This window comes from Lygodium microphyllum, chromosome 17 (genome assembly GCF_053477565.2).
Source record: "Lygodium microphyllum isolate KBCC chromosome 17, Lygodium_microphyllum_v1.1.10, whole genome shotgun sequence".
Lineage (NCBI taxonomy): Eukaryota > Viridiplantae > Streptophyta > Polypodiopsida > Schizaeales > Lygodiaceae > Lygodium > Lygodium microphyllum.
Genome location: NC_141151.1, coordinates 15,826,068 through 15,841,858, shown reverse-complemented (window position 1 = coordinate 15,841,858; position 15,791 = coordinate 15,826,068).

The following is a 15,791-nucleotide window of genomic DNA, read 5'->3' as shown; positions in this document are numbered from 1 at the left end:
CAAGAAATGTCAATTCTAAATGAATTATCATTAATCTTATGCACATTGGAAAATTACTTATAATAAATTGAAGCTAATATGATGTTTTGGATGTCTTTCAATGGTTTTAGCCTCCTCTGTTCAATACATAACCATACTAAATCATCTTAAGTACTATGTAAGATTGCTAATTATAAAAATAATACCTAAATTTGGGCTAAAACATACACATGGTCTTGCATAATGAGGGTGACTAATGTGAAGGATTTTAATGGGACTAGCTTGTAACATAAGTATGTGTAGGTTAAAAGATCCAAGGTGTTTACTTCGTAGGTGCTAAATTTTAAAGGCGTAATAAATTTTAAGTTTAAATAAAATTAGTTTTTTCAATCAATTTTTCTTACATATAAGTTCTAGAGTCAAGCATAAATGTCTTGATTTAATGAGTCTATTATCACTACTAATTTTTATTTGTTGTTTAAATAAGTGATTCCTAGATCTCATCAATGTAAATTTCATTGAGTTATTTTAAAACTATTAAAATTATTATTATTATTTTCTATCATGACTTATTAATTATTTTAAACTAAACAAGAGAACGTAAGTAGTTATAATAGATGATTGAATTTAAGCTAAATAAGAAGATATAAGTAATCTAAATATCCAATTGAATAGCATATTATATTTAGTCAATTCAACATACAATGAGGTTTCTTTCAAATTTAATAGGTGTATGTGCGTGCATGTGCACGCACACACATGTACATAAACATACACATATATTGAAAGTACTAATATCCATTGATTTAAAAAATTTATTTAATATATTCAAAATTCTATTATGTTTTTCTTATTTATATAATCCTAAGCCTCATGCTTAATTTAATTTTAAAATTAAAAATAAAATTATGATAATATTTGGATAATATAAAAGTAGTTTTTAATCATATTATATTTTAACCAAAAATGTTAAAAATTTTATTCACTAAAAATTGAAAGCAAAATCTACATTTTATTGTTGTTTCCCTCTTGCTTGGCCTAGTCGATTGCTTAACCTTATTGTTTAGTCTACTTGGATTCGTGTGCTTCATACATTCTAGTTGATTAGGGTTATAGTGGTTTAGAGAAAAGAACTTGTGCAAATCGAGGCTTATAGTTGTTTTTAAATGGAGATTCGAGGAGAACAAACCTTAAGCCTTAAAATTTTGTAACCTTTAAGCTTATACGATAAGCTTTTCTATTAAACTAGGCGACAACAACTGAAGAAGTGTGGGGATGTAAGGGAGGGATGGCCTTGATGGGCTAATGGCAACAAATTTGGGACATCAAGAATGGCTTTAGATTAGAGGTGGTTGGGCTATTGTATCCTTAGAAGTTGGGCAACCTATTGGCTTCAATCATTTATGGATGTTTAAAAAACTTAGAGATAAGCCTATATTATAGAGCATTTGTAATTTGGTTAGTCAACAATAACTTCGAAGAAAATGAAGGATGTGTGCTCTATAACAAGCTAAATATAGTCCCTTTTCAAGGGAATGATGGTAATTTGACCGCTTGACTTTATGTGGTGATGGAGGATGTAGCCTTTCATGTCGAGCTATTGGATTAAGTAAAGGGTCGTCAATTGATCAAATATCCCTCCTTTGCAAGCAAATCAAGTTGAATAAGAAACAACTAGTACGGCACCAAGAGGATGAAAATTGGATAGATGTTGGTCTTGAGAGGCTAGTGAAAGCCTAAAGAAGACAATGGCACATCCACTTGGTTTATTAGTTGGTGAGCTACTTCTAAAGGACCCCCTTCCCCTTCTTCCAAATAGCATTGTGCCTTTTAAAGTATGAAGGATAAAAGCTTTGATGCTTTTTAAAAGCATAGTGACATGACAAATTTTAAGACAAAGTGAAGTAGATTCCACATCGTCCATTGATGGCAATAATCCAAGTGGGTTTTGGTGGTTTTCTAATCATGGTGGCAATGCCTTCCAATTATTAGGCTCTAATTTGATTCCTATTTCTTTTAGAGTAAAACTAATCAAGCTCTCAAAACCACTAATAGAGGTTGTCTTCCATGAGAATTGATGGTTTATTGGAGAGGGTTAATTGTACTAATTTCCTTAACGTTTGTTCACATCCTTGTGTCTTGAGAGGATGGACTTTTTGGGGTCATTAACTATGGGGTAAAGTCTTGAACTAGTAGGGAATAGAAACATGTTTGGTATCATTGATGAAGATGCCTTCTTGGATGGATGTATGACTCTTCTTGATGTAGACACATACCAATGCAGTAACTCTTCACTTTATAATAACTAAATATTAGCTCAAAATAGAGAAAGTACAAATTTGCACAATAAATAAAATAAAAACTAAGGGTACACAATTGTTAAGAATGGGACTTGAAAGGAGAGAGAACATTGTAGAAGAGATAGAAAAGAGGAGAGAGAAAGACTAGAATGAGAGAGAAAAGAAGAGAGGAGCCATGAAACCTATATTAAGAAAATGAGAGATAAAGAGATTGTTTTGATTATTGATGAATAATGAAAAAAATACACGTCTCTTATATCTTATACCTATCGGTGTGACCTGATATTTTGTTTTTCCCAAATATTAAATCTTCCCTATTCTTTTACACTCCATCCTTGCCTAAAGATTTTGTTCTCAAAAACGAATAGAGACTTGTTACAATGGTTGGAATGATATGCAAGACAAAGTATTATGTTTTCAGCATTAGAAAAGATATAAAAATGCCTAAGATTTTATTTATTTTTGGTTGAAATGAAGACAAAACTATAGCCCCTTTGGTGTACAATATTTGGATGTCTTCAAGATGCATTCTTAGCCCCAAAATTTTCATGAAGAGATGTCTACATCCAATAGATAGCTTGTTGTGTAAAACAAAACCTGTTGGACAAAATATGACATGACTTTTTGTAGACTAAACTAAATGAGGCATGCTGCATGTCATAGTGAAGCTCTTTTGGAGTGCTTTCAATCTATGTATTTGTTGTCATTAGAGCATAGTAAAATTGTGTTATTTAGGTGGTGTTTATAGCATAACAAGGCCAACTATAACTAACTCTCAGCCCAAAGTGCATCTAGAGATAGGGAAACTCTTCCAATGTGGATGTGGGCCTCCAAGAAGCCTCCTCATCTAGAGAGTCTATTATCTCCTCAGGGATATACTCTATAATGCCTTCATCATCTATAGGTGGCAACTCCTCCATATAATCAATCTAAGAGCCAAGGAAATGCTTAAGCCAGTTGACATTGAAGACATTATGAATCTTCATGGAAGAGGGAAGTTTCGATCAATAAGCCAAGTCTCTTATGTGTTTAAGGATTCTATATGGCCCACAACACTTGTAAGCAATCTTGTTGCTTAAGCCATCCTTCAAAGTGGAATATCAAGACTTATGTGCATTCAACAAAATACTAGTTCTCCTTTTTGAAACTCCATAGGACACCTCTTCTCATCATTATATAAATTCATTTGCTCTTCAATGTTCTTAATATTCAATTTGCATTGCTAAAGAAGGGCTTGCATATGTTCTAACTCTTCTTTTCCATGAGGATTAATCTTCTCACTGAAGATAACTATAGGAAGAGGCACTTTATAGGTCTACAAGACCTCAAAGGGAAAAACACCAATACTATAATGGATAGAGTTATTATAGGAAAACTCAACCAAGTGTAGCCATGAGTCCACGCATATTGCACATCATAACAAAAATGCCTAAGATAAGTTTGCAACTAATTATTGACTCTTTTTGTCCTGGCCATCAATCTAAGGATGGTAAGTTGTAGATGGAGCTAATTTAGCACCCATTGAGCTTAAAACTACCTGCCAAAAATTGCTCATAAATTTAGTTATTGTCATAAATAATGACATGTGGTAATCCATGTAATTTAAAGATATACTCAATGAATCAATTGGCAACTTATGATGCAATAAACTAAGTCTTGATGGGAACGAAATGAGCTACCTTGGTGAGTCTATCCTCCATTGCATAGATACTATTCCATCCCTTCTTAGTCATAAGCAAGCTAGTAAATGAAATCTATGGCTATGTGTATCCAATTTCCTTTAGGGATAGGTAAGGGCTATAGTAAACCACCTAGCCTATGATTGTTATCCTTATTCTGCTAGCATGAAATGCACTTAGAAACATAGTCTTTCACATCCTTCCATAAGCCCTTCCAGTGAAATCTTTTAGAAATCTTGACATTGGTTTGACATTGGTTTTGAAAACACATAAGTGTCCAGCTGTGGTAGGCAAAGAATACATATTTTCCATGATCTTCTTCTTAAAATAAGAAGTATAAGGATGGAAATCTTGCCAATTGAACCAAATGAGGCCATTTCTAAACTGAAAATAAGAGTTTTCTTCCATGATTCCTTGATGCAATTTTCAAAAGCGTTGCTAAGTTCTTCATCCAAAAGATAGGCTTCTTGCAATTCCTCAATCCATTCACTACTATGAAGCTCAATAATAGTAGCTAAAACTTTATATGCCCACATTCGAGAAAGAGAATCAATTACTATATTGTCCTTGCCCCTCATATAGATAATGTCAAAGTCATAATTCTATAGTGTTGCCATCCACATATGCTACTTGGGAGTAAGATTTGACTTGGAGAGAAAATACTTAAGAACTCTTTGATCACTCTTAACTTCGAACCGGTTATAGTACAAATAATAGTACCATTTCTTTATTACATGGAGGATAACTGTCATTGCTTAGTCATAAACATTCATTACCATTCCTTCTTTGTAAGCTTGTGGCTCTTAAATGCAATAACTCCATGCTCTTCTTGTAACAAGACTGCACATATGCCTCTTCCATTGGCATCACACTAGATGGTAGACTCCTTTGAGAAGTATGGGTAAACTAAAATAGGAGCAAAAGTGAGCAAATCCTACAACTGATTGAAGCTTCTATTTGTAATGGCATCCTAAAAGAAAGCTTCCTTCTTAAGTTTATCAATCACAAAGGAGCTACAATAATCACATAATACTTACTAAATATGTGGTAGAATGATGATAGACCAAGAAATCCATGAAGGGAAGTAGTATTTGTCGGTGTTGGCCAATCACTAACATCTTGCACCTTTTTAGGATCAACCTTCAATAATGGCTAAATATTAATATCCTTTCTATATTTTTGATCATATTACTCAACCAATTACATTGCCTAAAAGAGTGTGGCTAGTTTCTAAGCCATAATATCTGCTAAGAAGCTAGCCTCCAAACCATAGATACACTTATGCAACTTGGGATATCATCACACTCTCCACATACATTGCAAGGTTTAAAAAATGATTGTTACACTCTATTATTACCATGCTCCTTTGGTCCAATTGGTACCATCTTCTAGCCAGCTTCTCCTTTTCAACTAGAGATGCAAACACTTAGGCTATATGATGCCAGGAGGAGGCATATTCCATGGTGGATTCTGTGAGATTTTGAAGTGGATTTTGTAAAATTATATTTATTTGACGGGGCTTATACACAAGGTGGATTCCTTGTGCGAAAAGTTGATGGGGACACCTGTCCTTTTTGGGCAACACATTAATTTAATGTGCAAGTGGGTGATTCCATAGCGGGTAATTCCGCAAAATACATATTTAAATTAATGGACGTTTATGAGTTTAGAGTGCGCACTCGTATTAAATTAAGGTTAGGACAGAGTTTTAACCTATTATTTATTTTGTAGCTGAAGACTGCTAGGTATTCACTTTTTTTGTTTAATTTTATTATTTTCTATCAATTATGAATGCTTTAGTTGATGTGTAGAGCAGGCGGCGATGGCACTGGGAAGCACTGGCCGATAGCGTGTATTCAAGTTATTTAGAAGAAATTATCATTTTTGATGGGTGCGCATCTTAGGCATGGTACCAATATTTATTTTGACGTGCTTATTTATTGAAGCGATTGATATAAATTTATTATTTTATATGTGCATGGGCGCATGATTCAAATATTCATTATTGCTCATTGTATTTGGGCATATCCCGACTCTTGGGATGCCCAACTGCTTTATTCTTTATTTGGACAAAAGCAAACACAAAAGATAAAGCGTATTAATTATAAATTTGGGTTATTTTTTAGCTTGGAGATGAATAAAGTATTAAATACATGCTTTGTGAAGCACTCACACAAGGCATGGGGGGAGATTGTACCAAATTGGTCTTTTTGCTTCATGTTGTGCAAGTCTATTCTCTTGGATTTTGAGCAAAAATTAGAGTCCTTTGTTCTTGGGGACCTTCCAACGCGCTCGCTACGTATACATACAACATTTGATTTGCGCACCAATGGTATAAGAGTGAAGTTGAGATCAAGGGCTTCCAATCGCTTACCATCTCGTGAAGGCAAAGCTCTTGGAACGATCGAGCTCTGCAGTCAGTCTCGCGACAATCCGTCAATACCAGCGTGTTCTTGGCGGTGAAGAAGCCCCTACTACGCAGTCGAATCGCGAAGGTCTAGCCTCTACTGACGGAGGACAACCTAGGAAGCTCCCTTATCAACACTTTTTTTTTTTTGAGTTAGTAGACAAAAAGAATAAGCTTAATTAAGTTTAAAATTGATTAATCTTAAAAATCTTAAAAGAAAGATTTCGCTCCATAAATCAGTCGACTGCGGCGGCGACATGTACTGACCGCCACCGAATGCGTCGATGACATATTCTTGACTTGGTCGACAACGAACGATTGATTAAAGCTTTTTAATTAAATCTTAACTCCCTTCTAAGCTACTAAGGTTTAAAACCTTCAAATTTCAATCTCCTCTTAGCGGGCATTCACACTCAGTCTAAACCGAATTCCTTTCAACCTCCCTGCAAGCCCATGTTCACACCTGCATTGTGACAGAGATGAATTCCAACAATCAGAGAATCACACGTAGACTATACGAAAGATGTATCTGCTTGGAAAAAGGCCGACATCAATTTTCATAACCGTGAAAAAGAAAGATTGCTAAAAAGCCACCTTTTAAAAAAAAAGCAAGCCTTGTAAACCCAACCTTGAGCTATGCTCATCCCGCTAACAAGATTTCGAGTGTGTGAGGTTGTTTGAAATTTTGCAGGATGACCGATCAAAATATGGAAGATTTTATGGCCGAAGGTGATCTACAAGAACCAACAATGGAACAAAAACTAGACCTAATTATGATGCAACTTCAAGAGGAATGAAGAGCACGTCAAGCTTTGCAAGCTCAATTGGCCAGTCTTCAATGATTTACTGCCAATCAAGATGAACTGCAACCTGAAGATATTATACGATGTACGATTGATGCGATACTTGAAGCACAATCTATTTGGAAAGAAGCCAAGATAAGTAAAAGAAAGTTCAAATTTTGTACTTTCAATGGGTTACGCGATGGAGAGACTATACTTGCTTTTATCAGTCAGTTTGATGATTATTTCCATGAAGAATAGAGTACCGAAAAAGACAAAATTAAGTGTGTCACTAATCATTTAGTGGATAGAGCATCGCTATGGTGGAATGTTGTCCGCAAAAGCACCGATTGTCCTACTACTTGGGAGACGTTCCAAAAGAAAATTTTGCAGAATTTTCTTCCACCTCAATTCTACGAAAAAGCAATCAAGCAGTGGGATCTTCTGCAACAAAGAGATTGTAAGCCTATTTCACAATATACCGAGCATTTTTTAATGTAACTTCGAATGCTCGAAGATGTACCTGAGGCGACCCATAAGTGCAAGTTTATGTATGGTTTGCTTAATCACTTCTATGCGGGAGTGAACATGTTGAAGCCAACGACTCTCGAGGATGCGATTTCTTTGGCCCATGATGCTGAAGACAAAATTTGAGGACGAGAGAAGCGACCTCAACAATTCTCAAACAATGGTAACTTCGGTACAAAGTAATTCAATTCTAACTTTCAAAGATTCAATCAAAACCGCTTTGTTCCATCTTCATTCTATAAATCTTGGACACGACCCCCTGCTTTACCATCAAACACAAATCCAAATCCTAAGCCATCTCTTCAGCCAAATCCCAATTTTCCGCTATTACCAATAATGTTTCAAAAGCCAAATACATAGTCTATTATAAATGCCATCAACCTGGACATCTAGCAGTGAATTGTCAATCCAAAAAGCCAACTGTTCACATCAACTACTTGGGAGCGACTAAAGATGAAGACCATGAAGAAATGCCAGATTCAACGAAAGATGATGACGATAACGGCACTACTTCAGATACTTTACCAGGTACACCAAATCCCAATTCTTTATTAACGATGAAATGTTTTGTGCATGGTTAAGAAAAGACTATTTTACATGATGATGGGAGCACACACAATTTTATTTCTGCAAAATTGGATAAAGAATTGAATTTACATATTGTTTCTACTCATTCTCGCATCAAGGATGCATTCTTAGGCACTAGATACAATGAACCACAATAAGTGCATGACTTAGAAATTAAAATTAGTGATTATGTTGAATGTAGAAATTTCTTAGTTGTGCCTTTGCAATCTAGTGACATTATATTAGGAATGCCTTAGCGACATCAGTATATTTCCGATATAGATTATTCCATGCATTCAATGAAGATTCATTCTAATGGAAAACAAATCACATTGCATAGTATGTATACTTTTGATAATTTTCCATTGCTTAGTCATACACAAGCTAAGCGTGCATTAAGGAAAAGTAGCAAATCCAACTTAATCTGGGTGAATGAAATTGAAGTTAAGGGAAATAAGATGCATCCTAGGCACACACAATTTCTTTCACAATTTAAAGATTGTTTTGCTCTGTTGACTTACCACCTCGTTTACCACCCACACGTCCTGAAGATCATAAAATAGAGTTAATTCCAAGTTCTCAACTACCATGTAAAGCACCTTATCGACATAATAAAATTGAACAGAAAGAAATTCAAACTCAAGTTGAAGAATTGTTAACCGAAGGACTCATTAGGCCCAGTAGTTCTCCATTTGGTGCACATATCCTATTAGTTAAAAAGAAAAACAATACCTATAGGATGTGCATTGATTATCGTGCCCTAAATAAGATCACCGTCAAGAATAGATATCCAATCCCTAGGGTAGACGACCTCATGGATAAACTACAAGGGGCTGTAATATTTAGCAAAATAGATCTCTAGATACCATCAAGTACGGCTGTACACATCTGACATTTTCAAAACTGCATTTAGAACTCAATTTGGAAATTATGAATTCCTTGTTATGCCTTTTGGTTTAACTAATGCACCAGCCACATTCAGTCGTATGATGAATCACATGTTTTTGAAGCATCAACATTGCGTCATTGTTTTCTTTGATGACATATTGATTTTCAATAAGAATGATAACGAGCATTATAAACATTTATCTTTGGTTTTCAAATTATTGAAAGATAATCAATTATATGCAAACCTTGAAAAGAGTGAATTTTTTCAAACCCAAATTGAATATTTAGGACATATTGTTTCATCTGAAGGTATTAAAGTTGACCTTAAAAAGATAGAAGCAATTTTGATTTGGCCGATACCTAAAAATGTGCATGAATTATTTTCTTTCTTAGGTCTTGCTAGCTTTTACAGAAAATTCGTGAGAAATTTTTTATTTCTTGCATTACCTTTGACAAAATTATTAAAGAAAGGTATTGTGTATCATTGGTCTGAAAATCAGCAAAAGTCTATTGATTTACTAAAACATGCATTAACCCATGCTCTTGTATTGCAACTTCCTGACTTTAATAGACCATTTTTCTTAGTAGTCACTGACGCTAGTGGATCTAGAATAGGAGTTGTCCTTATGCAAGATTCCCATCCCATAGCCTACTTTAGCTGCAAGATTAAACCCTCTGAACTTAAGTATTCTACCTATATTAAGGAATTGCTAGCTGTAGTACAAGCTTTACATCAATGGAAACACTATTTAATGGGATCTGAATTCATAATTAAAACTGACCAACAAAGTATCAAACATCTCCTTAGTCAGCCACAAATCTTTGATCGACACATTAAATGGACTACTTTTATTCAAAGTTTTCATCCACTTATCCAATATCAACCCGAAAAAGAAAATGCTATTGTCGATGCCTTGAGTAGAAGACCAACTATTCATAATATCTCTATGATATCTTTTGATTCCCTTATCCCTATGAAAGATACCTATGATCAAGACTCCAGTTTTCAAGCTGATTGGAATAAATTAATTGCCAACAACAAGATTCCAATTGATTCATTGTCTTATGCTGATGGATTTATGTTTTATGAGAAAAGGTTATGTGTAACTGTTCCATTTAGATATTTGTGTTGCACGAAATTCATTGTCCCCCATATCAAGGCCATAGAGGTATTATTTCCAATTTACGTACATTGATTGAAGATTTTTATTGGCCATACAAGGAATTTGATGTTTCTAACTTTGTATCTGAGTGTTTAATTTGTCAAAGAGTTAAGCAACACCATGGTAAGTAATATGGTTTGTTAATGCCTTTACCAATTTCTGAAAGACCATGGGAACATATTTCAATGGATTTTATTACTGGTTTGCCTAACACTCAAGCTAATCACGATATGATTTGGACTATTGTAGATCGGTTTAGCAAACATGAATATTTCATTCCATGTAAGAAAACATTAACTGCATCTCAAGTTACTCAATTGTTTCTGAAAACTGTTTTTACTAACCACGGTTTACCAAAAGTTATTATTTTTTATCGTGATTCTAGATTCTGTAATAATTTTTGGACTACTTTGTTTGTAAACTTAGGAACAAAGATGGATTTTTCATCTGCATTTCATCCTGAAACAAATGGACAAGCAAAAGCTACAAACAATACAATCTTGGATCTTTTACGTGCATACATAATTTCAAAACCACAAACATGGGATACACACTTGCATTTACTTCAGTTTACATACAATAACACTCCATATACAACTACACAAAATGCACCTTTTGAAATCATTTATGGATATAGACTGCCTGCACCTATTACTTCATTGTCAAGCAAAGTTAAAGCTGCTGATGATATTGCCAATATGCATGCTATTTTTTTTAATGAGGTAAAATATATGATTGTGAAAGCCCAGTAATCATATACTAAACAAGCAAACAAGAAAAGAAAAGCTATGAATTTCACAGTTGATGATTATGTTTGGTTACGAATTGAAAAGCGAAGACTACAAAGTGTTGAGAAACACCTTGTTGTAAAGTTAGCTCTTAGATTTTATGGACCTTTCAAAATCATTCACAAAATCAATGACAATGCCTTCAAATTAGAACTACTCCAACGCTAGAGAATCCACAACACTTTTCATATCAGTTTGTTACGACCTTTCAAAGGCCAATTACCTATCCACCCTGTTTATGAAAATCCTCCTTTGTTAGAAGAAGAAACTGAAATCCTTGAACTTGAGACTATTTTAGATACCGACTTTATGACCACTAGAATGGGCCGTAGATATTCTAGATATTTGGTAAAATTTAAAAATCATCGTGTTGAAGAGGCCCAATGGATGCACGCTCATGACCTAAGTGCTTACCCCTCATTGCTCGCTCCACGTTGAGTTAATAGCAATTGAGGTCAATTGCTATCCCACCTCGAGGGTATGATGCTAGGAGGCATATTCCATGTTGGATTCCGTAAAATTATATTTATTTGTTGGGCCTTGTACACAAGGTGGATTCCTTGTGTGAAAAGTTGATGGTTCGCCTGTCCTTTTCGGGCATCACGTTAATTTAATATGCAAGTGGGGGATTCCATAGCGGGTGATTTCACAAAATACATATTTAAATTAATGGACGTTTATGAGTTTAGAGTGCGCACTCGTATTAAATTAAGGTTAGGATAGAGTTCCGACCTATTTATTTATTTTGTAGCTGAAGACTGCTAGGTATTCACTTTTATCGATTTAATTGTATTATTTTCTATCAATTATGAATACTTCAGTTGATGTGTAGAGCAGGTAGCGGTGGCGCTGGGAAGCACTGGGCGATAGAGTGTATTCAAGTTATTTAGAAAAAATTATCATTTTTTATGGGCACGCGTCTTAGGCATGGCGCCAATATTTATTTTGATGCGCTTATTTATTGAAGTGATTGACATATATTTATTATTTTGTATGCGCATGGGCGCACGATTTAAATATTCATTATTGGTCATTGTATTTGGGCATAGCCCAACTCTTGGGGTGCCTAATCACTTTATTCTTTATTTGGACAAAAGCAAACACAAAAGCTAAAGCATGCTAATTGTAAATTTGGGCTATTTTTTAGCTTGGAGATGAATAAAATATTAAATAGATGCTTTGTGGAGCGCTCACACAAGGCATGGGGGAAGATTGTACCCAATTGGTCTTTTTGCTTCATGTCGTGTAAGTCTATATTCTTGGATTTTGAGCAAAAAGTAGAGTTCTTTGTTCTTGGGGACCTTCCGACACTTGCTACGTACGCATACAATATCCGATTTGCGCACCACTATATGAGCCTTAAAGTCTTCCCAACCATGAATCTACCAATTTTCTCTCTTCACATACCTCCACCATGTATTTACAAAGCCTTTTAGGTGAAGAGTAGCAAAATGAATCTTTTGATCATCTGACCTAGGGTAGATGTTAAAATAGGACTTAAGCTTGGATGTCCATTCCTCTAAATCAAATGGGAAAGATGAGTGCCCATTGTATTTTATCAACACAATCTTATCATAGAGCTCTCTTTCAACAAAAGCTTTTTGCCCATTCGAAGTTTGTGGATGCTGGTACAAGTAACTTGCATTGGGGACTAAATTATTAGAGAAACTCCTTTGACAAGCTACTTGAAATCTCCATGCAACTAGCTGTACCTTTATTCTTTGAGAATTTGTTGCATAGATACTTGCAATGGGCTCCTCATTTCTATGGGCTGGTTCACTAATTTCATAATTGTTTGTTAGAAACCCCTTTGTGTCCAATTATTCTTAGTTTTAGGTATAGGCTGAAATACCTATGGTCTAATGATGGGATAAGCAGCTATGTGATGAGAGAGATATTAAGCATCACATGATCACCCCATATATCCCATCTTGTAATGATATTGTAGAGCTCACGAACAAGACTATTTAGGAAAGAGTATGCAGTATGCTTAGTCAAGTAGGCTTACCACAATACGTTTGGGCTATTACCACTACTATGCACTTGACCATGCATCTCATTAATAGATCCCCATGCACTACTCTTGGTGGTAGAGTTGTAGATAACATTGCATTGGATATTATTGGCATAGGTGATGTTGTACTATAGTTTGATATCGGTGCTTCGTTTGTTCTTTATGATGTACACCATGTCCCAGCTTTGACAAAAAGTTTCAGTTGAACAGTTGGATGATGTCAGATACCATGTCTCTTTTGGTGATTCTTTATGGAAGATCACCTATGGTAGTCTTCTAGAGGTACCAAGGTTGGTAACCTCAACCCTTTGCTTGTTTCAAGGTCTATTGACCATGTATTATCTTATGCATGTATCTTTATGGCATTGTTGTTTTGGGTACATGTCATTGAAAGAAAACGAAATTCTTGACCCGTTTTGCAATATCTCCCGCTCTTGGATTGTTCTTGTTTTGATTCATGTGATGATTGCCTTTATGGTAGGCAAACTTATAATTTGCATACAAAGTTTGGTTCTACTTGTATAGGTGAGTCTTTGGCTCTTGTGCACTTAGATCTTTGTGGCCCCGTGCCCTGCTAGTCCTTGGGTCACAATAAGTATTTTGTTTACATTCATAAATGATAATCCACATAAGGTTTGGGCCTATCCTATTAAGTAGAAATCCGATGTTTTGCTTACATTTTAGTGCTTTCTCGCCATGGTTGAGAAGATCCCCAACAACCTCCCACACTTAAAGGTGAATATGCCTTAGTGAGGAGTAAAAGAAAAAGGAGTAAAGTACAATATGTACATAGAGTACAATAGGATGAGGAAAGACACCATCTCATCCTAAAGAATACATATTGTCCCATGGGGAGACTTTTAGTGAGCAGATCTATAGGATTTATATATGTAGGTATCTTGATAAGCTCAACGGACTTGTCCTCTACCACCTTTGTGATAAAGTGATACCATACCTCAATATGCTTTGCCTTCACATAAAAGACTGAATTACGGGCCAATTGAATGGCACTCATCAAATCCAAATGCAACATAGGAGTCATAGTCATACCAAGATTTGCAAGCAGATGCCCTAACCATAGGGCCTCCTTGCACGCAACAATGGTTGCAATGTACTTAGCCGTGGTAGTAGACAAGACCATGCATTTTTGCATCCTGGACATCCAAGAGATAGCACATCCAACATAGGTAAAGATATACCTAGAGGTAGACTTCCTATTATTTGCATGTATTGCATAAATTGAGTTGGTGGATTTCCTATTGTCTGCATGTGTTGCATAATTTGAGTCGGGGTAATCCATGACTCTTGTATCCTAGCTACCATGGCAAATGCGCATATTTGCAAAATGATGTCCCAATGTTGCCTGCCAAGTATAGCTATATAATGTGCTACAACTCCCACTACAAATGCTATGTCAAGAGGAGGGGTTATCATAGCATATATAAAACTATCCACTATAGATGCATATGGAACCTTAGCCATCTCGGCCCTCTCTCATCAGACTGTAGAAAATCGGCCTAATTAACCTTCATGTGAGAAGGTAAAGGACAACCAATAGGCTAACCATCATGCATATGGAATCGTTCACGTACTCTGTGAATGTACTCCTTTTGGGACAAGTAGAGAAGTCCCTTAGAGCAACTATGCATCGTGCATATACCAAGTATGTGTGATACATGTCCCAAGTCCTTTATCTCAAAGCTTTTCTTGAGCTAAGTCTTTACAACATCCAACTTAGCATGAGCACTCCCAGCTATAAGCATATCATCAACATAAAGAATAAATATAATAAAGCTACCATCACGGGCCTTCTTCGTGTATAAATACATATCCATATCACCAATACCCCTGTGACTGCATGAAAGCATCAAACTTATGGTACCACTCCCTAGGTGCCTACTTAAGCCCATAAAGGCTCTTCTTCAATTTGCACACTAGTTGTTCTTAGGTTCCAAGGCATATAAATATTCTCATGCAGGTCCCCATGTAGAAAAGCTGTCTTCACATCCATCTATTAAGTATCCAAATCTAACTGAGCAACCAAGGCCAAGACCAAGTGCAGGATAGTCATCTTAACCATGAGAGAGAAGGTCTCATCAAAATCAACTCCCTTTTTCTACTTAAAGCTCTTAGCAACCAATCTAGCCTTATATGTTGGCTTAGGATGACTAGGGGTACTCTTCAACTTGTACAACCACTTGCATGGCAATGCACTCTTTCCATCAAGTAAGAAAACTAAGTCTCGTGTATAGTTTTTTGCAACGAATCAAGCTCGGACTACATAGCCCTCCAGTTGGTAGCCATGAAACTAATGTTGATGTAGGATAACATGGAAGGAAGGCTTGAAATCAAGAAACCATCACTGAGAGTAAGTAAACGATACATTATCAACAACTGAGTAGCATCGAGGTGAAGTTACAAGAATGTAGTCATCAGAACTATACTCCAATGTATTTATCTCCTCTATCTCCACACTAGACTTAGGTACAATCTTAGTGGACTTTGCATTTTCATATACTTTTCCATTGCCTTTCTCATTGAATTGTCATTGTGCATTTTAAGGTATTGTGGCCTAATATGACCTTGCTACCCATAATAATGACATGTTAGAGAGGACTTACATCCATAGGGCTTATTGCAAGATTGCCCACGAGACAAAGAGTTTCTCTTATTGGGTATGAGTCCCTACCATGGTT